Source organism: Choloepus didactylus, chromosome 2, assembly GCF_015220235.1.
Source record: "Choloepus didactylus isolate mChoDid1 chromosome 2, mChoDid1.pri, whole genome shotgun sequence".
NCBI lineage: Eukaryota > Metazoa > Chordata > Mammalia > Pilosa > Megalonychidae > Choloepus > Choloepus didactylus.
Window position 1 is genome coordinate 189,052,630 of NC_051308.1, and position 27,318 is coordinate 189,079,947.

The 27,318-nt window shown below is 37.8% G+C and overlaps 1 protein-coding gene across 1 annotated transcript in view; it reads left to right on the plus strand.

The window, feature by feature from the left end:
- DAB1 (DAB adaptor protein 1) overlaps nucleotides 1–27,318 on the plus strand; it is a 1,206,834-nt gene that overhangs the window by 547,619 nt on the left and 631,897 nt on the right. The window contains exon 2 of the mRNA XM_037827102.1: nucleotides 22,298–22,369. The gene's annotated coding sequence lies outside the window, so the exon portion shown is untranslated. The remainder of the gene's footprint in view (nucleotides 1–22,297; nucleotides 22,370–27,318) is intronic.

A 27,318-nucleotide genomic window follows, 5' to 3' on the forward strand; every position in this document is an offset into this window, starting at 1 on the left:
ACATTGAGTCCAAAACCACTGATTTGTCATTACACTTTATGTATTTTAGATCCTGTAGGAAGTAAATAGTGGAGTTACAAATCAAAAATGCAGTAGTATTGGTATTTATATTTACCATGTGATCTTTACTGGAAATCTTTATTTCTTCATGTGGTTTCAGTCAATTGTTTAGTGTCCCTTCCTTTCAGCCTACACAATTCCCTTTAGCATTTCTTATAGGACTGATCTACTGATGATGAAGTCCCTCAGCTTTTGATTATCCCGGAATGTTTTCATCTCCCCTTCATTTTTAACCTCCAGGTGTTTGTGAATTTTCTAAGTGTCTGATGGTTATTGACTTCTATTTGTATTCCATTGTGGTCAGAGAATGTGCTTTGAGTAAATTCAAAATTTTTTTTTTCATTTATTAAGGCTTGTTTTATGTCCCAACCTATGCTCTATTCTGGAGAAAGTTCCATGATCACTAGAGAAGAATGTGTGTCCTGGTGATTTGTGATGTAATGTTCTATATATGTCTGTTAAATTTCTCTATTTCTCTCTCTCCTTTCTTTGTTACTCTGTCGGTAGGGCTCCCTTTAGTATCTGAAGTAGGGCAGGTCTTTTATTAGCAAAATCTCTCAGCATTTGTTTGTCTGTGAAAAAATTTAAGCTCTCCCTCAAATTTGAAGGAGAGTTTTGCTGGATAAAGTATTCTTGGTTGGAAATTTTTCTCTCTCAGAATTTTAAATAAGTCATGCCACTGCCTTCTCTCCTCCATGGTGGCTGCTGAGTAGTCACTACTTAGTCTTATGTTGTTTCCTTTGTATGTGGTGAATTGCTTTTCTCTTGCTGCTTTCAGAACTTGCTCCTTCTCTTCAGTATTTGAGAGTCTGATCAGAATATGTCTTGGAGTGGGTTTATTTGTATTTATTCTATTTGGAGTTTGCTGGGCATTTATGCTTCATGTATTTATATTGTGTAGAAGGTTTGGGAAGTTTTCCCCAGTAATTTCTTTGCATACTCTTTCAAGACCTTTGCCCTTTTCTTCCCCTTCTGGGAAACCAATGAGTCTTATATTTGGACTTTTTATTTTATCCGTCATACCCCTGAGATCCATTTCAATTTTTTCCCCATTCTTTCTTCTGTTCTTTCATTTTCCGTTCTGTGGTTCTTGAGGCCACCGAGTCGTTGTTCAGCTTCATCTAGTCTTGTACTAGGAGTATCCAGAATCTTTTTAATTTGGCCAACAGTTTCCTTTATTTCCATAAGATCATCTATTTTTTTATTTACTCTTGCAATTTCTTCTTTATGCTCTTCTAGGGTCTTCTTCGTGTCCTTTATATCCTGTGCCATGCTCTTCTTCATGTCCTTTATTATCCTGTGCCATGCTCTCGTTGTTTGTCTTTAGTTCTTTGATTAATTGCTCCAAGTACTGTGTCTCCTCTGATCTTTTGATTTTGGGTGTTTGGGTTTGGGTTAGCCATATTGTCTGGTTTTTTCATATGCTTTAAAATTTTCTGTTGATTTTGACCTCTTGGCATTTGTTTTACTTGATAGGGTTCTTTTAGGAAATGAAGGATTATTCAGACACCAATCTCTAATTTGTCAGATGTACAGCTTGGTGGAGTACACTTTCTCTAACCAGCAGATGGTGTCTGCAAGTCACCTATTCCCTTCAAGTCAGTTCTCCCCAACTTTGTCTTTGTGGTGTTTGGGGGGTCTGGTTCTTGTGGGGTGCAATTGGTGCACCAAGTTGGGATGTATTGTTGGTGCTGTCCGCCCTGAATGTGGGGCATGTGTCTGAGTGGTTAGGGAGGCAGGGCAGCTTGAACAATCAAACCTCCCAGGTGTTCCTGGAGATTTAAGGCTGATGAAAGAGTCTAAACCTTCATTTCAGTCTCACCACAGATTGTCTCTGCTGCTGACCCAGAAATCCTTGGTATTGGCGTAGGGTCCCTGGGATTTCCGGGTGGGTCCTCTTCCCAGCCATGCCCTTCTAGGGCCTCTGCTGAAGGAAGGCTGTGCTACATCACAAGTGCACGCAGTCCCTCAAGGGAAGCCTTGGGCCGCCGGGCCGTTCCAGGGGGTTCCCAGCCTGCTGTAAAGATGGCTGAATGGGGCCTGTTAATATCTCCCTTTTCTCACAGCTCCACCTTCCAAGCTCTGGGACAATTAGCTGTAGGTAAGCAAAAGGCTATTGTCCACGCCTGACACTGTGGTGTGTTTATGTGCCGCTGGAAACACCCCCCATCGCACTGGGTTCCTTGGCATGGTTCTGGGCTGTGGCCCCAGTACTGGCAGTAGCGTTCCCAGCCTGCCGGGAAGTTGGCTGCAAGGGGCATGGTTTCTTCCCCTTTCGGCTAACCTCTGCCTGCTTCACTCCAAGACAATTAGCAGCAGGTGCATGAAAGGCTATCTTCCATGCCAGATATTGAGGTGTTCTCAGAGCCCGTTCCTGCCGCACTTCACTGTGCAGTTCTTGCAGCCATATCTCCAGCCGCTTTTGGGTTTTTTTTAAAAAAGAACTAGTCTGCCTCCAAACACCAACCCTTGGTTTCCCTCGGTTTCCCTCGGTTTCCCCACACCACAGCGTGGCTGCTGGATATGCAGTGACTTATTCACTCATTTCAGAACGCAGACTCCCATTTTCACCAAGTTCACAGTCTCTGTGGATTTAGCAGAAATTGTCCAGCTGGTGCACTGCTGGAACTGGTGTTCTGGGTCACTTTCTGGCTTTTATCTAGTATTTTTCACAGAGGCGTTTTTTTGCCCTGTCTCTCCTAGCCGCTATCTTAGGTTCTCTGGCCTCAAACCCATTTAAAATGCTATTCCAAAATGAAGTGAAAGGCAATTTGGTTTATTTTATTATTTTTTGTGCAAATGGAAAAAAAAAAACAATTTTAACCTATTGTAAAGACTTCATTTTCAACATTTATTCCAAAAATTAACATTGAGTCTGCCAATTCAATGATGTGGAATGAGATTGACTATAGGTGGCAGCCTTATAAAAGTGCTGAAGATGTCAAGAGATGAACCAGAAAGTTCTAGGCTAGAAAGCAGGAGGCCTATGATTAAGTCATATAATCTTGGGTTAAAAATAAGTGTTCTTTCATGGCTACTGTTTTATTATCTGAAAAACAAGGGAGCTAGTGATCTCTCAGTTTCCCTGCAACTCTGAATACTTATGACACTAACTACAAACCATTTTAATATTTTTTATTAAAATAGATTATAGAAATGCTTCATCAGGGAACAATATTAACCTTATTCAAGTAACAGATTTCAATTGTTTATTCAACAATCAATGAGGAAACATAGCAGATTAAAATCCTGGGCTTTGGAGTCCATCAGAATTTGTCTTGAATCTGAGCTTTGTCATTTTATTGGCCATGAGGCAGTGAGAAATTTATTTAACATTTCTGGGCTTTTTATTTGTAAAATGGGGATGTTAAAGATTATATCAGGTGCAGTTTGTGGAATTGAATGCTATAATGAATATGCGAAGTTAGCATAGTTTCTGACACAAAAGAGACTCAATAAACGTTATCTTTAATGAGTACTTCTGGGTGGCATAAGCTATCCAAGATGCTGAAGAAAATACCTAGTCCCTGCTTTTAGTCTAAAAGGGAAATAGATATGTAAACTTCCATATCTAATACATATGAAAAGTGATGTAGTAGGGATGCATAGGGTGAAATATCAGAACACAGAAAGGAGTTATATTGACTCAGAGTATGAGGTAGGGGAAGGTCTAGATAAGGTTATACAGAGGAGGTAATATGTCAACTGAATTTAATGTACAAGTGAATTCCCCAGGCAAGCAAGGGAGGGAAAGGCAAGGAAGGAGCCTGAGCAAAGGCTCACAGGCCTAACGGTGCATGTGATTAGAAAACAGTGAGCAGTCTGATGGGCCTAGAGGTGAGATCAGCAAGGCAGCCTGTTGTCACCTTGTGTAAGGCCAACTGAAGGAGTTTGGACCCGTCGAAAGTTGACTTAATATATGTTCATTTTTAATGTTTTAGATTTAGGATTTCTTACTGAGCCAGATGCCACAATACCCTGTCGCCTCATTGGTCTAAATCAAGGGTGGGCTAACTACAGCCTGCAAGACAAATCTAACGTGGGTTCCTGAGCTAAGAATGGTTTTACATTTTAAAATTTTTTAATAGTTATACATAGTATCCTTAATTTTGTCCCCTTAATCCAGAAATCCTAATATATTTATTACCTGGCCCATTAATAAAAATTTTTCTGACACCTTTTCTGAAAGACTGTAATATTAAACTTGTGATATTTTGATTAAAAGGTATAAATGCCAATTAAATTTAATAAATTTTTACTTTATGTCTACTACGTATGTGGGATCGTCTTTCTTCCTAAAAATATTCCTTTATGTCCAAGCTAACTTTACTTTTTTGCAATTAATTCAGGATATAATAGCTAGATATGATCTTCCCTGAGTTCTGTGGCTTCTTAGATCTACTTTATATTCTCTCTTAGATCATCTGATAATCAATTAAGCATTAGGAGCTTCATGTTGTTTTATCTTTTCTTTTTCCCAACAGTTTCTAAGTGGCTTATTTTGCAATTGTCGGGGGTGGGGGTGCTATATTAGCTGATACATAAAGTAATGGTCCTTATGTAAAAGAGACACCAAGCAGTGGTATCTAGAGTGTATTGCTCTACCTGACATAATAGTCTTGGGGTAGAGGGCCAGGGCTGGAATCGTGGCTGTGCTCCATAAGGGTATGCAGGGATCCAGGCTCCTTCTGTCTTATTGGTCCTCTATCCTTACAGGTTGCCCTTTTCTGAGTGGTCCAAGATGACTCACCAGCACATTGTGTTCCAAGCACTAGGATTAAAGATGGTGACAGCATAATACCTAACTTGCAGCATTTTTGCAAAGTTAAAGATATGTAATATATCCAAAAAGTAGGTGCTTCCACTACCTATTATTAATAATAAATAGGTAATTGCAAAGAGTCTAGTAACATCCTAGTTATTTGGTAGGAGCTGAATAAAAATAATTTCAATGGAATTGAATTATGAAATAAATATAAAGATGCACTTTTGATCTTCTCCATGGTTCCTAGAATAGGATGGCTATTATCATAATGAGTGTTCCAGTATAGTTACACTTGAGAAGAAATTTGTTTTGTTTTGTTATGAGCCAAAAATTATCATAAGATTTCAATTCTGATAAATTTTGAATTCCATGCATAACTCAACAGCAGATTCTATGAATCCCTGTACTGTTTTTCAGACTTTTGCCTGCAGCCAAATCCTATTAAATATATTTCCATGTCATGTTGTGCTTAAATAATATGGCAGGACAGAATCTTGATTTAGAAAATGACACTCTTCCTATGAGGAAGTTTTTTATTACAATCATCTCATACAGAAATCATATCTTGTATTTTGCCTCTGTGGATATGGTCAATGTTGTTAAAAATTTATTTTTTGCTGCAAGAAAATCTGATTCTTGGTTTATTGTGTCAAACAGCTGCTGGTATATAGTACTGGGCAGCTGTCCAGCTGTGAGATTCATATAAATTAATTTAACCCTTGGGTACATTGCAATGCCAATTAGAACAGTCCCTCCAGAGGTGGCAGTGCATTAAGAATGCTTTTCATTGGGAGGGATCGAAATAATTTGATGATGCCCAGAGTCCTGAAAGGAATATTTTCCAAATGGCAGGTTATAATGTAAAGTATCTTTATGACAGCTTGAATGTATGTGTGAAAATAATGCTGAAGGAAGATCATAATACTTAGGTATATATCAGGTTACACAATTCAAAACATTTGACTAAGGTTATCTTGGATTCTGCCAATCAAAAAATACCTCTCTTTCTCTCTCCTCATCTTCCTCTCTTATTTTTCTATTGAAAGGGGTTGAACTGGTCTCATGCAGTGACTCCTTTCAAAGCAAAAAATAATAATAATAATAAAGTAAAATCTTGTGGGTGCCTGATTTATCTCTTATGATCACCAGTCCCAGGTTTAGGGAGTGTCATATTAAAGGTTTAGCACTGCCACCAAGCCACACACTGCCACATCACACTGCAATCAGTGTGATCATAAACACCGTCATGAAAGCAGGCAGGGCAATCTCACAGTTTTGCCTATTTATAAAGTGTCCATCCATACAGTTTAGAATATGGATTATAATAGAATAGGAAAACAAATTTTAAAGCTGACATAGGGTTTTGTATGCCAAATATTAAATCCAAGGAACTCTCTAGGGATCTTCATAGATGAGTTTGAGATACACTGAATCAAATGAAACTAATGTCCAAAGTGCTTAACTCAAAGTTAAACAGACTCTTTTTTTAGGATCTGGAGATTCTCCTGTTAAGTCCTAAATTTCATTTCAATTTGATACAAGTTTATTAAGAGGCAATGAAATATGGTGGCTCAGAGCACAGACTGTAGAGTCAGAAAGTCCCGAGTTTGAATTGTGGCTCTGTCCTTTGTTTGGGGAATGCTTTGTCCACCACATCTCCTGCCTTAAGATTGAGTTAATCTGTTCATGATCCTCCTTCAGCTTCACTATTTAGCACAAACATATTTCAAAATGAAGCTTTTCCCCAATTCATTACAAGGATTTGTCCCTGTTGTATGCACCTATAGAACTCTATATAGAGTGTCAGGTGGTCTTAAGTACTGTGAAGAAGAACAAAGCAGGAGGAGAGGTGGTAATGGGCAGGGTTACTGTGCATAACCCCTAATGCTGTACATTGCCCAACTCCAAGGGGCACAATTCACAGTGACTATGATGCGACTACCACTCCCTGGATTTGTGCAAAGCAATGGCCCTGGGGATGTAGACGGCAATATTGTGCATGGTAAAGGTCCTCAAATAATAGTTCATTTTTTCAAAGATATGAAGACAATGAGGGAGCATACCATTCAATATCCGGAAGCAGGCCATTCAATATCTCTCCTTTAATCAGAGAGAATAGCCAATGCAAAGACCGTGAGTCAGGAAGAGTGCCTGGCATGTTGGAAGAATAGCAAGGGAGTCAATTTAGCTATTACACATAGAGCAAGGGGGCACATGATAGGATTTGAAGTCAGAGTAGTAGCCAGAAGCTGGATCAAGGTAGGGGCTTGCTGGCCATGAAAAGTACTTTGGCTTTTTTTCTGAGTGGGAAGCAATGGAGGATTTTGAGCAAATGAATGAGAAAATCTGACTCTTTTTCTTTAATGTGCTCTCTCATTATTTTTTTAAGAATCAATATGACTGCTTTGTTGAGAATAGATTGAAGGAGGATGATAAGTTGTAGGAAACCAGTGAACATACTATTGCAATAATCAAAGTGAGAGGTGATGGTAGGGTTCGGCAGCAGAAATTATGAGAAGGAGTTGGATTATGAATATATTTTGATGGTAGAGCCAAAAAAACATGATTAAATGTGGGGTTTCATAAAAGAGAGACGATTCAAAAATGACTCCAAATGTTTGGTCTGAGTAACTTGTAGAATGGAGTTGTCATTTTCTGACATGGAAAGATTTCAAGAAAATGAGGATTTTGTTCCGGATTTGGGGGGGGAGGGGTCCAAATGAAGACTCATCTTTTGAACATTTAAAGTTTAAAATGACTATTAAATAATGAAGTATTGAGCATCCAGTTTGATATATGAGTCTGAAATTAAAATGATAGATCAGGTATGAAGATATAAAATTGGAAGTTTTCAGCATATAGAATGGTATTTAGAGACACAAGACTGGTAGAAATTGTCTAAAGACCAAGTGTAGTTACACAGGAGAAGAGAGCAGAGGATGGATCCTTGGGGCACACGAACATTTAAAAGTAAAGGTCATGCAAAGGAGACTGAAGGCACAACCAGTGAGAGAGAAGCCAAGAGAAGGTGCTATTCCCAAGACCAAATGATGAAAGTATTTCAAATAGGAGCTTTCAGTGGTAGTATTGGGATTCTAACCCACAGATTCTCATTCCAGTGCCTACAGACTTACACCACATTATTCTGCAATAGGATTTTCCCCCACAAGAATCTACAACCAGGCAGAGGCCATGTATGTCTTGTTCACGGTTATATCCCATGGCCCGGAACAGTGTCAAACATTCAGTGCATATGTAATGAATAAACAAACACTTACTCTACGGATCAGAAAACTGAATCTCAATAAAGTTTTTAATAAATTAGTGACAAGTGGAATTAGAACTCAGATGTACCGATTCCACAAACATTAGTTGAGAATCACTCACCTGACTGTCTACCTCCCCACTGAGAGAAAGGGAGTCCCAGCTTCTGTAGTCCAGGAAACAAGCATCCAAGCTAATGCCTATTTCATAGGAAGCTCTGGAGCCAGTTCCAACTTTGTTGACCTCACACATATGACTCCAACTTGGTTTAAAAATCTAACTTAGTTGAAGGAAGAACAATGATGAATTATGTGCCTGCTTCAATATTCTATTCTAATGCCTTTTCCATTCATTATGGTCACCCTCCTCCTTTTTCCCCTAAGCACAAATTTAAAAGATAACGAAATACAATTTATCTTCTTATTTCCTTGCAAGGTTTTCTGCAGCTGAATATGTTCCCCATAAAACTGATTTAAGATACCTACCAGACTTTAAATTAATTGCAAACTACCTTTAGCTTCTATTGCTTTCTATTTCCTCTAGCAACTTTCTTAACTTAGTTAAATAGGCAAATATTCCTCCAGGTATCTCTATGTTGAAAGCTAGCTCCTCTAGACTTTCTTCGGGTACAAGAAGATCAAAACCTCTTATATTTTTTATTTTATAGAGGGTTTTTTCCACCTTTTAAAACTAAACCATACTCATTGAAAGCAATTTGGAAAACACACTGAGAAACACACACACACATTGGGAAAAAAAAAGAACAAAACAAAAGAAGGAGAAAGTCACTTCTACAACCCAATGATAATATCTTTAAAAAGTCTGGATGTATTTATTCCTTGCCATTTCTTTTTCTGTGTGAGTAGGTGTGTTTGTGTTTGAGTGTACACACCTATTTGTTGTTGTCATGCTTTTTTATTTAAAAAATCATGCACATTTTAATTTTACCTTAAAGCATTCTTAAATATTACTTCAATAGCTATATATTCTTCTGTAATGAAAATGTTCCTATCCCCCCCTACAAATAAGCATTTAAGTTGTTTCCAATTTTCCTGTCATAAATAGTAATACATTGAACATTTTTGTTCATAATAAAGATTCTTTGTTTAGAGTGATTTCTTCAGACAAAAATTCTCTAAAGTAGAATCATTCAAAATTTACAAATATTTTTAAGACTGATGAGATTATTGCTCATTTATTTTACAAAAATATACTTTTTTCAACTTCTTCATATAATGTATGCAAATACCTATTTCTCTATTAGCACTGAGTATTAAGTAGATGTTCTGTTTTATTTAAACTATGCTAATTTAATAGGTAAAAAAAGCCACCAAGTGTTATTCATTTGATTTTACTAAACTTGTCTATTTTCCACATGTTGGTTTATTTACTCTATTAATTATTTTATTCTGGTCTTTCCTCATTTGTCTATTGGAGTATCAATATTCTTCCTATCAATTTGCTTAAACTTTAACATACAGCATAAATATATTGTACTTGTCAAATATTTCTATACAATATACTTTTCCAGAATGTTGTTTGCATTTTAATGTTTATGACATGAGTTTTCAAGAAGTTTTAGACAGTCAGTTCCCTTTGAAATAATAATCAATATTTATGGTAGAAGTTCTAGGAAATAAAAATAAGCAAAAAGAAAAAAATAAAATTCTCCCATGCTCTTGTTATTCAATGATAACCATTCCTAACAACTGGGATATTTCATTTCATCTTTTTCTTATATATTGAAGTGCTTTTTACAGAAGTACTCTTAAATTGTACGTACTACTATCCTATGATTTTTTCACTTAAATTGTTATGAATATATGTGTTTTAGCTTCCTGGCTGCTAAATTAAATACCATGTGATGTGTTGGCTTAAACAATGGGAATTTGACTCACAGTTTTGAGACTAGAAGTCCAAAATCAAGGCATCATCAAAGTGATGCTGTCTCCCAGAAGACTGTGACGTTTTGGGGCTGGCTGCCAGCAATCCTGGGTCCTTGACTTGTCTGCCACATGGCAATGCACATGATATCTACTCCTGGCTTCTCTTTTCTCTCCCAAGTCCCATTGACTTCCAGCTTCTCTCTGCATCCCTGTGTCTTTCTCCTCTTAGGCCTTCTCCATAAAGCCTCCAGTAATAGAATTAAGATCCATCCTGATTAATTTGGGCCTTACTCCTTAACTGAAGTAACCTCATCAAAAAGCCCTGTTCATAAGGTTCTCACCTGCAAAAATGGATTAAGTTTAAGAACATGTTTTCCTGAGATACTTAGCTCTAAGCCACCACAATATGTTAATGGTTTAATTGGTCTTCTTCATTGTCATTTAAGTGGCTTTACAGTATTTCGTAGTATGCATAGATCAAAATTAATTTAACCAGACCACTGTTGTTGAACCACTTTATTTCCAATATTTAACTGTTATAAAGATATATAAACATGTTTATGGCTAAATCTTCATACATATCCATAATTATTTATTTAGGATGAATTTCTAGAAGTTGGCCATAGGTCTAACCAAATTTTAAGACTTTTGTTATATATAGCAAAATTGCCCTTCAAACTTGTGTTTTAAGTTTATGCCCTGAGGTTTACATTGTCTTAAAGTTATAAATTTTTGCATAGTATCTGAAGTAATTTAAAAGGATCAATTTCCCTAACTATGCAAGTGTTGAAAAGAAAGAAAAATAAATACACAATGTGCCAGGAACACAAATTTCCAGAGCAGATTGCTAACAATTTCCAGTTCCTAAGAGTTTTATTTGGGTAAATATGACTTAATTTCTAAATATGCTAGGAAAAAACTGAGTTTAAATAAAAATCAACCCTTTACCTGACATGTCAACATGTCTTTGCTCTACAAAGCCACATTTTTCAGATCAGTTGAAGATATGGCAGTAGTGACTCAAGGACTAATTATACATCTACCAAATGCTCACATTTACAAGAAGCCCTTGCCTTTGTCCATTCTTTCATTTAATCTCCAGAACAGCCTCATTTGCAGAAGTAGAGGTTGAGCTTCAGAACGGTTGAGGGGCTTGTTCTAGGTCAAACAGAAGTGAAGTTACAGAACTGAGATTTGTCTCACTCCAAAGGAGCACATTTTTCACTATTCCATAGTGCTTCCTCATGGTCCCTAAGGCTTCAGAATGAATTTGCCTCTATCCTCCCCTGTCCTATCAACTTTCACTTGCATTTACATTTATATTAAAAAATGACCTTTGAGAATTGAACATGAGTTCTGGTTGCAGACTTTGGTCTCTCTCAGTTTCTGTTTATTTTAATTAGGCCATTTTTTAACTGTACATATCATGCCAACACAGAAGAGTTTAATATTAATGAGGATGAATACACATGCATAGTACAAAATAATATAAATTAACCCTTATAGTGGTTTTTGTATAGCCCAAGATACATCTTAATATGCCTTTTATTCAACATTGAACAATGGGCTGTGATTTTTAAAAAAACACATGGTAGAAACTACTGATAGGAAAATATGTTCAACTCTCATTACCATAGATAATTTAAAATACATTATAGTGTTTGCAGTGGAGTGAGGCATAAAAGATGAGTCACAAATGTTCAAGTTACTAATATTTAGTAAAAAAAAAAAAAGTTGTTGATTTGAGGTCAGAAGTCCTTCAAACTCCATTCTGACAAATGTGTGACTTTGGGCAAGTCCGTTCTTATCTCTGAACTTCCATTTCACTCATCTGTAAGATATTTTCTCCATATACTTAGGAAGGTCAAATACAATATTAAACATGGTAGTCCAAATTGCAAAGTAATGTTAAAATATTGGCAATGGTTTGTAAGAGAAAGGAGGAAATACTGAAAGAACTTAGAATCTCAATATAATGGTCAAGAACGAGTATCAAATGATGGTTACTGTTGTTGTAATTGTTGTTTCCCCCATCCTTTCATTTCCCAGAGATTTTCAGCACACAGTCCATGTTCTTTGATGTCTGAGTGTAATAACCTAAGTTGTTTTTCCATCTCGGCTGCACTATTCCCTACCCATCAAACAAATTTCTTTTGAGCCTATACAATCCAGCTTGGGCATCACTCCCATGAGAAGCCATCTTTGTCTCTCTGCCCCAAGTCTACTACTCAATGTTAAATGTTCCTTCCACTGTGCTTCCATGGCATATCATATATAATCCCAAAGGGTGGTTGCCTGGTTGCCTGGTTGCCCTATAATTTTGTATTCATGATGTGTTGCTGTTAGTCACACATAGTTGCTATAGAGTACCTGTTTTTGCATTAAGTGCATGAGTGAACTAACAGTTTATAGACAGAGCCTTTTAAGCTAGTATATCAATTTTGCTTTACTCCAAAATAAAGGGGGATGAGAAGTGCTAAAAAAATCCTGAGCAGTAGTTTGAAAACCAGATGTTCTGCATCTCCACGCTCAGGGTATTTCCACTTTTACAGTGAACTTCAATCTCCATCAAGCCATTATGTCTTCCCTTCCTGAGACCAAAACTCACCAGGATTTTATATTCATTACTATACTCCAAAATAAGCCCACTTTTCTATCTTTGTGTGGGTTCAGGAACAAGGAATACACAAAAGAAATTTTAAGATCCCTTGGAATAAATCATCATCCTGAAAATTACAGCATTTTGTCTTTGAGGATAATTCTTGAGAAAGGTTTGCTATTTATTGTGTCAAAGGGTTAGGGATAGAGAGTTGTAACAATCATGCAAAACAGGAAGGGACTATCCCCATTTTACAGTTAAGTAAACTGGGGCTCAGCTTACACAGATAGAACCAATATATGTCCTCAGCTCCATATGACTCCAAAGCTCATATCCTTTGCACTACCCTATTGTGCCTCCCACCCACCACTGTAACACCCTACCTTCATGCCCTAACTTGTCTCTCGGGACTCCATGTCCCATGACAGGGAGTAATTTTAGAAAGAGTGAGACAATTTCTTTATCAACATCTGAGTTTTACCAAGATATCCAAGGCCAGAAGTTCTTTAATGAGGAATGATCTGTTTCCAAGTTTCCTGGTCTATACAAATTCAGCATTCCTTACTGTTTCTTTACTTGAGTTGAATTGTTTGTGTTTTACCCTTTGAAGGTTTTACAGCTTTGTATGTTAGCAATTTCCAAGGAAGTCAACTTTGAGACACACTTGGGATGTGAAGGAATCAGGTCAGAGGGGAGGCGTAAACTGCGATGCGGTCACACAAAGACCTCAGCTAATTCCACGGGCAATTCTGGAGGTGCGATGGCCATGCAGAGTTGACCGAAGTTGAAGCAAGGAGGTCAGGCTTTTGTGTCCATCCTTTGTACGACCAGTCATTGGATACAGGCTGTCCCAGGAAGAGTCCGGGATCCTGGGAGAGGAGATGGTCTTCAGTCAAGGGAATAGAGGAAGCGGGCACTCAGCTACAGACTTCAGAGGCCAACACTCCCAACTTCCTGGGGCATGAGTGCTTCAGCCTTGAAGGGGGAATCTGGGTGGCACACCACAGAGCCCACCACCCATCGGATCTCGCGGGAGTCTAGTGAGCTGTCAGGCAGTGAATAGCCTGGGTCCCAATCAGAGGCTAGATAACAAAGCACAGTTTGGAGGAAAACTCTTTGACATAGCTTTGGCATATTTTCTTTGTTCTCTGAGTGGATGTTTCTTGGGGTTAATATGTGAAAGTCTTTAGCATAGTTCTCAGTATACAGTAGGCCCCAGGGAGTGCAAACTCTGTTCCCTCTATAAGAAAAGTGTTGGGCTAGATATTATCTAATACTTCTCCAAGTTCTTAAATATGTAGTGGAATATTACAATGGATTCTATTACAATGGATTCTATTATATCCATACTGGAACATTATAATGGATTTCATTTTATTTTCATTTTGCATTCTTTATTGACTAATTCTTAATAATCCAGCTTTAATTTTCATTTGATTTCCATAATCATAAAGTTTCATAGCTGGAACAAACCCAAGGAATACTCCAGTCCTTTTATTTGACTCATGAGGAAATGAAAGCATTGGTAGGAATAGGGGAGAAAATTGACTTGTTCAAGGTCACACAGCAAGTTATCAACAGAGTAGAGAAAACTATCCATATTTTCTGACCCATCCCAAAGCACACTCCCCACACATCTCCAGCTGCCACAGGAAAGTTCCAGCCTATAAGGCAGCATGATTTGCTTTTCTTGTGTTAACATTATTCTAGCATGTAATGTCTGTGTTTAAGGCAATGGCCTGAGAAATACTTTTATTTCCAATGCTGCACTTATTTTTCAGGGTTTATTAATTTTATTTATGTATTTGATCTCTCAAATGAAATAATAAACTAATTAGTAGTACAATTTACTGGTGTGCTCTGCCAAGGATGTTTTACAGCCTCTGTGCCAGCTTGTCCAACTGTGGTGTCAGCAGATCTGCTTTCTGCCCTGTTGCCCTTAATTTCAGCCATTAGACACACATCGCAGATAGTCGTGTGCTGGGTACTTGTTCCTCCAAGGGACATCAGGAGATACCAGGTCATAGGGCAAAAGATCTTTCACCCAGAAGCCACCCCAGAATTCACTTGAGACAGGCTGTTTAATGTGGCATAAAGGGGAGGGGTGAGTGGTTCCAGACAATAGGGCTGTACTGTATGTGGTCTCAGATGACTAGAATGAGAATTTCCAAAGAATGGGATCAGAAAGGAAGGCAAATGTAAAGACATTGGAACATTCCAAGATGTAGGCACAAGGGTAAGAGAAATGCTAGAAGATCCAGGGTAATTGGAAGAAATAGGGCAATAATGCCAAAGATTTCATTTTATTTTTAATCAGCTTTGCAGTGAAGTGCCTTGATATCCTTCTAAGGTGGCCCCTATCTGTGTTCTTACAATTGCCAGTTCTTATTTCTATCTTAGAATCGATCATACTCTAGTGTCATCATTTGCTTGTCTATCTTTATTTCACTGTAGTCACCATTATATCTCCAGGACCTAGAACTTTGTCTGGAAAACAATAGTTCAATAAAATTTTTTTGAAAGGAAGAATGGATGGATGGATGGATGGATGGCTAGAAAGATGAATGATGAATGGCTAGAAAGACAGAATCAGTCTGTCAAAGTTAGTGGGGTTCAAGACATATGAATTATATTATACTCATCTGCTGTCTGTTGTGGAATAGGTAGAACCAAAAAGCAGGACTTTTGTGGGGGACATAATAGATTCAAACCAGAACACAACTCAATAGAAAAATGGGAGTACAATAAAGCAAATTGGGATCAAGATGGTAGAGAGAGAAGCTTCAGGGTTCTGTTCCTCCACAGAAGCTTTTAATGACCAACAATAACTAGCAGAAATATCATTCTCAAAGCTCCAGAAAACAGATGAAAGATCACTATAACAGAGCCAAATTAAGAAAAAGGGAATTTAAAAGTGGTAGGTTCTCATAGCACCCTGGCTGGACATCCCCTCATCAGCTCTATGCAGAACCAATCTGTACTCCTAGTGCAGGTCCTCAGTCCTGGTTCCAGAGGGAGCAGAGTGACCTTTATGCGAATACTTAGACAATGTATGTCTGGCCCAGTATGTCTGGTGGCTGCCTGAGGGACTGAACCAGGATGCTGTTAAGGCTCACCATCCCAGGACTTGCCGTGTATGTTGAAGGCAGCTAATAGGGCTCTTCTGCAGAATGGAGCACAGTCAAGTCACAGCTGTATGAGGCAAGGGATTGTCAGCCATAGGACCTACAGTGCAGTGGCTGGGATCATAAGGAAATTGTTTCCTAGGGAAGAGGGGATATTTATATCCATGTAAATAGGGAAATCCTAGGACCACATGCATATGCCCAAGACAAGAAACACGCATAGAAACAATCAAGAAGGCTTCTACACTTTGGCCACAGGCTATTCTCTAAACTCATTGTATGGATAAGCATTGAAGAAGATCACTTTCACAGGTCAATCTGCAAAGACTGGGAAAGATGTTTTCCTTTTGTCCTTTTTTTTCCCTTAGCTCCTGCAATTCAAGGAAAGCTCTGCCATAACACTAGCTGGATATAAGTTTAAGGAATAGAACCCCAGAGTCTAAATCCCAGCAATAACACATTAAAATATCAAAATGTCCAGGATTCAACAAAAGATTACAAAACATAAAAAGAAAGAGGAAGCAGTTGCCCAGGCCCAGGGGAAGATTAATGCCTTAGAAACGTCAGTGAGGAGGGCCAGAACTGGGACATACCAAAGACTTTTAAAAAATGGTCCTAAATAAGCTCAAAGAGCTAAAGGAATACATGAACAAAGGACTAAAGAAAATAAGGAAAATGGTAGATGAACACAAAGAGAATATCAATTGAGAGCTGGGAAGTTGGTATCAACCCAAATGAGACTGTTATAGATTTAGGATGTTAACTTTAAGACTCCTGGTAACTACAAAGAAAATATTGGAAAATATGCAAGCTCAAAGAAACAGAAAATAGAGGGCAGGTTGCCAGGTGTGGGGGCAGGGAGAATGGAGAGTTAATGCAACGTGGCTGTAGGATTTCTGTTTGGAGTGTTGTGAAAGTTTTAATAATGGAAATGGGTAAGTGTACCACAACATTGTGGATGTGATTAATCCCACTGAATAGTATGATTGGGAGTGGTTGAGATGGGAAAGTTTATATTGCAAATACATTTTCACAATTTTAAAAAAAAGCAACTAAAGAGGCAATGATAATTAAATGTAACACGTCATCCTGCATGGCATCTAATAAGGGAGGAGAAAAGGACCAAAAGGACGTGATTGCGGCAAATGAAAAAATTGGAATATAGACAGTAAGCTTTGTATTAATGTTGAATTTCTTGAACTTGAGAACTGCACCTGAGACAATACTAAATGTTCAAGGAACATGATGTATACAACCTACACTCAAGTGTTCAGAAAATGTATTGATAGGTAAATAGGTAGGTGGGTAGATTGATGGATGGATGGATGGCTGGATGGATAGAGAGTAGATAGATAGATAGATAGATAGATAGATAGATAGATAGATAGATAGAATGATACAGAAAATGTAGTGAAATGTTAATATTTATGGATCTGTGTATCTAGGGGTATAGAGGTATGTTGGTGTTCTGTATGGGATTTGTATTATTTTTGCATCTGTCCTCTGTCAGTTTGAAAATTTTTCATAATCAAATGTTTTATTTTTAAAGAAAATGGCAGAAAAAAACAGAATGACCAATAAAAATATGAAAAGATGGTCAATCTCACTAGTAAGTAGAAAATGCATGCTAAAATATTAGAAATTTTGTACTCATTGTATAGACAAAATTTAAAAGTCTAGCAATACAAAACACTACAAATGTGAACAATGCTGGTTAATATAAATTGTTACTGCCACTTTGTAGAGTAATTTGCAACATCTAATAACTTTGAAGTTGCAAATATTCTATGGCCCAAGAAGTCCACAGAAAAATATTACACATATGTGCCCAGGGAGCATAAATATGATCATTTCAGCATTGTTTATATTAGGAAAAGTTGAAAATAGCCTAAATGTTCATCATGATGGATCATTAAATCAGAATAGAATCATATGATAAAATACTGTCTAAATGTTAAAATGGTTTAAAGAATTAGAGCTAATTCTACCAAAGTACCAAAATCTTGAAAACAGAATGTTGGACAAAATAAGCAGACTTTAGATGGATACTTACAGTGGGATACCATTTATACAAAGTTTTAAAACATGCAAAACAATGCTATATATTATTTATTGATGCAAACATGTATTAGAAGCAGAAATACACACATGGAAATTTAGGAGAGTAGTTACATTTGCAGAATTAGGAAATAATTCATGAAAGACTTCACTTGTATCTATAATGTTTTATTTCTTAAAAAAATAATTTGAAGGAAATATGGCAGAAAGATAATTTCTGACCAGGCTTTGTGACAGTACATAGGCGTTTGTTATAATTATGTCTGTACTTAACTTTATGCTTGAAATACTTAATAAGAAAAGAAATAGGAGGGCACTTAAGTGTGACTATGAGGGAATAAATTCAGAACGTAGCAAATCAAATGATATGGTATGACATAGTAGAACTGTAACTTAACTTTATCATAAATCAAAACCTGGGTGCAAACCCAGATTCAGGGACTTCTTTTCATAACAGTTAACAGGTTTAGGCTTTGAAGCCCAGCACACTGGTTTGAATCTTGGCTAATATACTTATTAACCAGTTAAAATTGGGCATCAGTTTCTCATCTTCAAAATGGAAAAATAGGACCTCCTTATAACAAATATCATGAGAATGAAATTACATAATGTTTGTACTGTGCTTAGCATGCATCATGGCACATAATAAAAAGGAAGGCTATGTGTGTTTAAGAGCTCAAGGTATTGACATAAACACATGTAAGCTTGAAACCCATTTTGAATTCCACGTTTTCTCCCATTTTATTTTTACATCAACCCTGTCCAGTTGGTGTGATTGTTACTCAGTTTTATGTATAAGAAAACAGGATTAAAGAAGTCAATCAACATGAACAAGATTACCCTGCTCTTAAGTGATAGAGAGGAGATTTAAATCAGATCTATCTCCAGAGAAATATATCTGTAAATTAATATCCTGGTTATATTTCATTAGTTTTATGAATAAGCTAAATTGAATTTTTAAAAACACTATAATAATCTATCCTGTATCTTTTTTTTCCCCTTTAAGCAGGGAGTCAACCAGCTATTGCTGACTGAAACTAATAATAAGCATCTACCTAGTTTATGTGTATGTAACTCCAAACAATGTAAAATAACTGAGTTGCTGAATTGGGATATGGTTACTAGATAAATATTCCTGCCTTAAAAATATTATTGGCCTTGGAATACATTGGAAGATCACTAGACTGTGATATTCTATTATGTTGAGTATTTTTTTTTAACCACAGTCTCAATTTCACTGTCTTCTCTTCTGAAAAATTGCTACCTCTCTGCTTTCCATCTTCTTTTATCTTCATGATTCCAAATGGAACTTGAATTTTTTGTCTCTGATTATTTTGAATGAATAATTCTTTAATGTAATTTTAGTCAAGTCCATTTAGTAAGTCTTTCATTTATTCATTCACTCATTCATCTACTCACTCATTTATTCCTTTAAAAGCAAACATTTATTGAGTGACAAGACTCTGTGTACTAGACTCTGGGTTAGGTTCATGGGAAGCAAAGGTTAATAAGGCATGTAAACTTTGTGAGGGGAGCTCACAGCTAAAGGGAGGCAGAAACGAAAATGAACAATTCCATGCAGAGTGTTACCTTCCATATGGAGGTATTGATAGGCGAGCATAGGACATAGAGTTCCTAACTAAATAAGCAAGTACAAGACAGTGGCATAGAAATGCTTTTGTTGGAGTTGTAACTTCTTGTATATTTATTTTCTGTCTAGAAAAGTAATGCATGATCTGTGAGGAAAACTTGAAAAGCAAATAGAACCAAGATAAAAATAGCCTATAATCATACTACAGAGAGATAACCACTGTTAACATTTTGCCATATTTTTTCTTTTTTAATTATAGAAAGTGTAGGTTTACGGAAAAAGCATGCAGAAAGTACAGAGTTCCTCTATACCCCCCTCACGCGTGCAGTTTTCCCTATTATCACTTTGCATTAGAGTGGTTTTTTGTTACAACTGATGATGAAATATTATTGTTCTCGTATTATTAACTGCATTCTATTGTTTACATTAGAATTCACTTTTTTGTGCAGTTCTGTTTTTTTTTTAATTTTTATTATGGTAACATATATACAACCTAAAATTTCCCATTTTAACCACTTTCAAATATACAGTTCAGTGATGTTACATTCACAATGTGCTACCATCACCACCACCCATTACCAAAACTTTTCCATCACCCCAAACAAAATCTGTACCAATTAAGCACTAACTCCCTATTTCCTACCCCCATTCTGGCACCTGATAAACTGTATTCTAGTTTTTGACTCTAGGAATTTGCATATTCTAATTATTCCATATACACAAGATCATAAAATATTTGTCCTTTCTACTGGGCTTATTTCACTCAATGTGATGTCATCAAGGTTCATCCATGCTGTAGCATGCATCAGAACTGCATTCCTTTTACAGCTGAATAGTATTCCATCGTATGTATATGCCGCATTTTGTTTATCCATCCATTGGCTGATGAACACTTGGGTTGCTTCCATATCTTGGCAATTGTGAATGTTGCTATGGACATAGGTGTGAAAAAAAATCTGTTCAAGTTTCTGCTTTCAATTCTTTTGGGTATATATCTAGGAATGAGATTGCTGGTTCATATGGTAATTCTATATTCAACTTTCTGAGGAGCCCTTATACTGTTTTTCACAGCAGCCACACCATTTTACATTCCCATCAATAATGAGCAAGTGTTCCTATTTCTCCACATCATCTCCAACACTTATTTCCCATTTTTTAAATAGTAGCCATTCTAGTGGGTATCAAATGGTGTTTCATTGTAGTTTTGACTTGCATTTCCCTAATGGCTAATAATGTTGTGCATCTTTTCATAAGCTTACTGGCCATTTAAGTATTTTCTTTGGAGAAATTTCTCTTCAAGACACACCATGCAGAGGAGGAGATAGAGGGTGGGGATCCATCAAGGGTAGCACAAGGTTCGCCTTCCATTTTTAAGTTGCATTTTCTTGCTAATGCTGCCGGAATGCAAAACACCAGAAACGGATTGGCTTTTATAAAAGGGGGGTTATTTGGTTACACAGTTACAGTCTTAAGGCCATAAAGTGTCTAAGGTAATGCATCAACAATACCTTCACTGGAGGATGGCCAATGGTGTCTGGAAAACCTCTGTTAGCTGAGGAGGCATGTGGCTGGCATCTGCTCTGTAGTTCTGGTTTCAAAATGGCTTTCTCCCAGGATGTTCCTCTCTAGGCTGCAGTTCCTCAAAAATATCACTCTTAGTTGCTCTTTGGGCATTTCCAGAGCAAAAGTCTACCTTCAAAGGCCGTCTCCAAAATGTTTGTAAGCTGCAGCTCCTCTCTCAGCTCCGGTGCTTTCTTTAAAGTGTCCCTCTTGGCTGTAGCAAGCTCGCTCCTTCTGTCTGAGCTTATACAGTGCTCTAGTAAACTAATCAAGATGCATGCTGAATGGGCGGGGCCACACCTCCACGGAAATGATCCAATCAGCATCATCACCCACAGTTGGGTGGGACACATCTCCATGAAAACACTCAAAGAATTACAATCTAATCAACACTGATATGTCTGCACACACAAGATTACATCAAAGATAATGGCATTTGGGGGGACATAATTCAAACTGGCACAAGCACTTGCCCAGTTACTGCAACCATTTAATTTTTTCCCAGAGTTGAAGAAGATGGCTCTGCCAGTTTTTGCCAGTTGTTCAAAGATTCTGTGAGGGAGCAAAACCCTAGAGTGGCTTATAGCACAATCTTGGTTGACCAGAAGTACTTGGCATATTTTTTAAGGCTAATTTTTAAATGAATTAACTCAAGCTTTATAAACAATTTTTATATATTACACATATTTTCCTATATCCTAAAATTTGTAAAATGAGTTTTAACAAATGCATAATATTATTCTAGGTAGAAATACTAACATTGACTTTATCATTCCTCTATTGGATGTTTTCCTCTTGCGATGATTCCTCTCTCAATTGTTTCCCTCTTAAAAATAGCACTGTGATGAATATCTCTGTGCATACATATTGGTCTGCATTCATGATTGTTTCCCTAAGAAAGACTCCAGAAGATGGATTACAGATTAAAGAGTATGATCACTTTTAAGACTCTTGACATTTTCTCCAGTACCCTCTTCTTTACCAATGTCAAGGCAAGAACTCAAGCCCTTAAGAGAGTAAGATGAATGACAAATGTGGGAAGTTTTTTAAAAATGCTTACATTCTTTTTTACATTCTTCTGTACATGTGTAGATATGTATATGTGTGTGCATGGATATGTGTCTCAGGAAGAGAGACACACACACACAGATATTCTGACTCCCTCCTCAGAAACATTTTGTGACCACCTATCACCTGGTACTTACACTGGGCTGTATTTGTTAATGTTTTTCTGGCAGTGTTTTTATTTTACCCATCTCTGCATTCCTGGTACCTGAGGTATGGTGGAAACTTAGTAAATGTTTCTTGAATGAAAGAGAGAAAAGAAAGACAAGAATATTAAATAACTAATATTCACAATTTTTAATATAGCATTTTGTTTGTTTTCAGCATTCAGCAAGACATGGTGGTGAACCTGAGTCTAAGTCTTCATGAGTGAGAGGCTCCTTTGCACAATAAAAGGTAAATATTTGAGGCTGGCTGCGCCTCACTGGTGTGTGGAAAATCTTATTCAATTGTGAAAATTGCTCACAGATATCTCTAGGTTCCCTTGAAGTGGCGGCTTTTCTACTTTTTGTTCCTCTTTAAATGCCAAGGAGCATTTATTGAGCCTTTGGGAATTGATGCTTAGGTGGCTTCTCTCTGGTCTACTTTGTCTTTGTGTTTGGAGAAAGAGAATATTGATTCTCTTTCTTCTTTTCTTTAAGCATCTAGTAAATGTCATTAGGAGTCTTAAGGTTTCCTGCCCAGATTTTAGCCTCGTCTAATAGATTGTCTCAGATTGGTTTGATTTTTAAACGCAGCTGTGTTAGCTCTTTTTTCTCAAATGCCCCCCTTTCAATATATTTACAAAGAGAAGAAACCATTCTCAATTGTGGAAAATAAAATCAAGCCATATGTAAGATAAATGTTTCTCTATTGGAAACAGACTTGGAGATTTATGAGCATAAGGAGCAGGTACTATTATTTTGAGTCCGAAACTTTTAAATGATGGCAACACTGAATTATGTACTTCATATGGGGAGCTAGGAAAGCACAATTGAAAATGCCTATTCCTTTGACAAATTAGAAGCATTCAATCCAATATCTATTTCTTGTTTACTGTGGATAATGCTGAATGACTCAGACAGTGGATGGATGTCCCTTCCAACACTTTTAATTAGCAGCACTGCCTATTAGGAAGAACAGAGTGTTGCTTTCCTGTCATAGATTACCCTCCTCCCCCTTAAATAGACTAGAAATCTTATTCTCCACAAGGTAATATTCATCTCTTCCTCAGCCAGACATGCATAGAAAATTAAACAATGGTCCGTTAAAAAGCCCAGATAATGTATTTATCATTTCCAGTGCATGTGAGTTTGCAAGGCAAATATGAGTGGGAGCTATTTGTTATGGGACCTTGGGGAACAACAAGACTGGAGAGAGAGTTGGGAAGCTGGAGGATCTGAGACTTGTAAAAATTCATTAAATATATGAGGAGCTATTGGAGACAGAGGAAATTAATTACTCAGAGGGACTCAAATGTCACTACTCATTTAAATGACCTGGTGAGGAGGCTGAGAAACCTTCTCAGCTGTCAATTTTGCATCTCCTTGGCGACTTATTGACATGTTAAGCTGACTGGGGCCCAGCCCTCTCTAATGAGTGGAGTGAAATGAGAAATTGGGGGGTGGGTTAGGAAAGCACTCTCTGAGGGTAGGCTGGCCAGATTATTCTGAAGCGCTCCCCTGGTGTGTAAGTAACTGCTGAACCTAGGGAAGACCTGTAATTTACCACAATGAGGAGAAGAGTCTGATCATTTGAAGCTGGACTGAGTTTGGTCTTTTATTATTGCTTTTCCATCTGCAAAGCTATTCTCTGGGGTGGAGTGAATTTGAGAAGACAAATTAAAGTTTTCTACCTAAAGAGGACTGGGGAGCAGTAGCTTCTGAAAACAGTCATATTTTCTAGATTGTTTGTCTAATAAATTTCTCGAAAGTATTCTGCCTATAGACAACATTGGAAAATATATAGATAGGCAATGACTTAAATGTTCAAAATCAGTAAACAGCCAGAGTAATGAAGTAAAAGTTTTCTCAGATGTGTGCCTCACCTAGACTCAGGGATTCAACTCAGAAATTTAACTCTGCCACTAATCAGCTGTGACGCCGTACACAAACCCTAGTGTGCCAAGACTCGATTTTACTATTTATAAGGTGAGAACAACAATGTCTGCTTTCTATGACAGTTAAGAAGATCTAGGTGCACACGAGGGCTTTGAAAGATGGAAAATATTGTACAGATGTGAGGAATCTGTATATTGGTATATTTGGTTTTAAATGTCTTGGTTCTATTTTTTTAATATTGAGGCAGCTCAATGGTCTGTGTTCCTGCCTGGGTGGCAGATAAAAGGCTCTGTCGAATTTTCCTGGCTTGTTCACTAGGAATGGTGAATCCATGATCCATGGGAGGAATAACAAACATGGCCATGAGGACTTCTTTTGGGAAAGACTATTCACATGATTTGAGAAGAAAAGGTACCTGAAGCATAGCCTTGGAGGGGTTATAGCCCTCGATGTCTCCTCTAGGAGCAGCCCTAGGTAGTTCCACTTCTGCAATTCAAAAAAATCCTATCCCTTTGAAGACAAACTATGAATTGGTAGAGGGGGGTTGAAGGTTATTCAAAGAGATGATGATGAAGTTAAACCAGAGCAGTGTTCTTAGGGATGGAGAAGTAGTAAGAGATTTGGGGGGCCTTGGAGAGGAGGGACTTCCAGGGCTTACTAGCCAGAGTGGCATGAACAGAGAAGAGGGATCAGTGTAGTGGCTCTAAGTGCTAGAGGGCTGCTGAGGTGAATGGAAACACTGGGAAAGGGCAGGATACAACCCCTTACCTTAAGGAGCTAAGAGAACTAAATAATTAATTATAATACAAAGCAGGCAGGAATGAGCTTGGAAGAACAAAGTTTGGAAATGTGCATGGAGAGAGGGAGTTGTCTGAGCTGGACCTCCAGGTTGGGGGCAGAATATTCCATGCAAGACCACCCACCCTGCTCACAGCAAGGCTGAGCCACAGACACTCATGCACAATGAAGATGCTACTTTAAGAGACACACACATGGCAGGTAACATTTCTTCTGCAACCACAGAGTCTTGTACACCAATGTGTACTTGGTGATTTTTAAACCCTCCCATATCATTGTTTCTTGGAGGTGGACTTGGGGACTGCTGCCTGTCATCAGCCAGCCCTTTAGTGGCTATGGGCCCGACCTGTCCTTAGAAGGCTCAGGCCGCATCCCCTAGGATCCATTTCTGAATAATTGCTAAAGCCTTTATTCCAATTCCCTGCTTCTCTTTTGAGCTATTTTGCCACTTACCTTTTAGAATTGCTTGAAAGCCTTTAATTGGCATAACAGAGATCATGGCTATTTATAGCATTGATTAGATGTGTCCACCTTAAGATTTATTTATATTCATTTATAGCCATCACAGGTAAGACATCATGCCTTCCCATTTGGGTAATAAGATAGTGATAAGATCAGAAAATGTTTTCTCTCTGTTTATCCTCCCTTTTTTCCCCCTTCTTCACTCTTTCCTTTAGAGCCCTTCTCCTTTATGCCACCTTGTTTGTCTTTGTTTCCTTGGATTCTCTCTATCCATCCTTCTATTTTCCATCCTTTCTGACATAGAATCACTCCTTCTCCAAGAAAGAAGGAAGTAGGAGATTCTAGATACCAGGGAGCTCAACTTTAAACTTCAATGGGTTCCTATCCACATGGCAATTCCCCATATCTGTTCGTTTACAGTGGTGGTGGTGCTTTCCAAAACAGAATGTGGTGGGTTTGAATCTCTGCTCCAGCATACAACAACTGTCTGGACATTGAGCAACTCAATTTCTTTGATTTTCAGTTTTCACATCAGTAAAATTAAGGTGACAATATTATTTTCCATACTGAATTGTTTTAAGGTTTAAATGACGTAATGCATATGAAAGGGTCTGGTATATTATATATTCTCAATGAATAATGTTTGCTATTATTATTGCTTATAATAATAATAATTTATACTTTGTAAATAATCCTTAAAAGACAAATAGCCTATGTGCTGGTTTTTGACAACAAGGAAAGGAGGACCTGGGGAGATTCTTTTCCACTCTATAGCCAGTGTTCGAAAATCCCTGGGTGCAAAAGGAGTTTTCCCTCTTTCTTCCCACCCCTACACCCCCAAACAGGAGAGTGACCTGGGTACTGAATAGTCAGAAGGCCTGTGGGGTTCCCTGAGCTCCCTCTGGGCCTCGGAAGAGCACCTAAGGCAAACCTCTCCAGAGATGGTATTCCTTCCCAGATAGTGTGATGGTAATGTTATGTGTCAACTTGGCAAGGCTGAAGGACATTTCCAAGAATTCACTTCCTCTGATGTTTCCAGTTAGGGAGGGTCACCAGGAGCTTCTTGGGAGGTTTGGAGGGTGGAAGGGAAGTAGCAGCCATTTCGTAGCTTACATGCTATTGTTGATATCCTGACTCACCTTGTGGCATGAAGTAGCAACCAGGCCTGCAATTGCTTTATCTTTCCGTGGATCCTCCATCAGCGTCTCCAATCCTTGTCCAGATGTGTATGTCTAGCTCCTTGATAAAAGGCTCTGGCTTCTGCAAGTCACCTGCATCAACTAACTCAGAAGCAGTGAAAACAAAGGTTCTAGGTGGTTTGCGTGGGGTTTCAACTTGTGCTTGTGAGTTCTAGCCTGCTCTTGATTGCCCCCACTTAAGGACATTCATCTTCCCTTCTTGACTTCAAGCTCCAGCATTAGACATGAGAAAACAGACTTCTTATGCTGCTTAACCAGCTCCATCAGTTGCCTGATCCTGCTAATAAATCTCCTATTTATCTATCTATCTATCTATCTATCGTGTATCTAATCTCCTAGTGGTTGGTTCTGCTTCTCTGGTTGAACCCTGACTGAAACAGATAGTCCTAAATCATAGCTTTTTATAATGGGCAACTCTCTACTTCATAAGGCAGCCCTTTCCTTTTCTACCTCTCTCTACCATTCCTCTTTCTCTGTAATAAAGCAAAAAGAAATTAAACTTGGGATCCAAAAGCACTGTTTTTCAGCCCAGAATATATCCCACTTTATCTTTAGAACCTCTGTCCCTCTCAATGCTAAATCCTCTCACTACCATGCTCCTCACCCATTAAGGATTTTTTCTCTCTAGCTTTTCAACGTTTTTAATTTCAAAATCAGGGTCTTAATAAAATGAACCATATATAGGAATATGCTAGAGAGGCCCTTCTAGCATCACATTTTCCCAGACCTATCTCCTCCTCATCTTCCCATACCTTTGGAAGAAAATACCTTGATTCTAAATGTTTACTAGGTACAATGCGATCTAGTTGGGGGAGGGAGGGAATTTGGATCAGAAGACCTGCTTTTG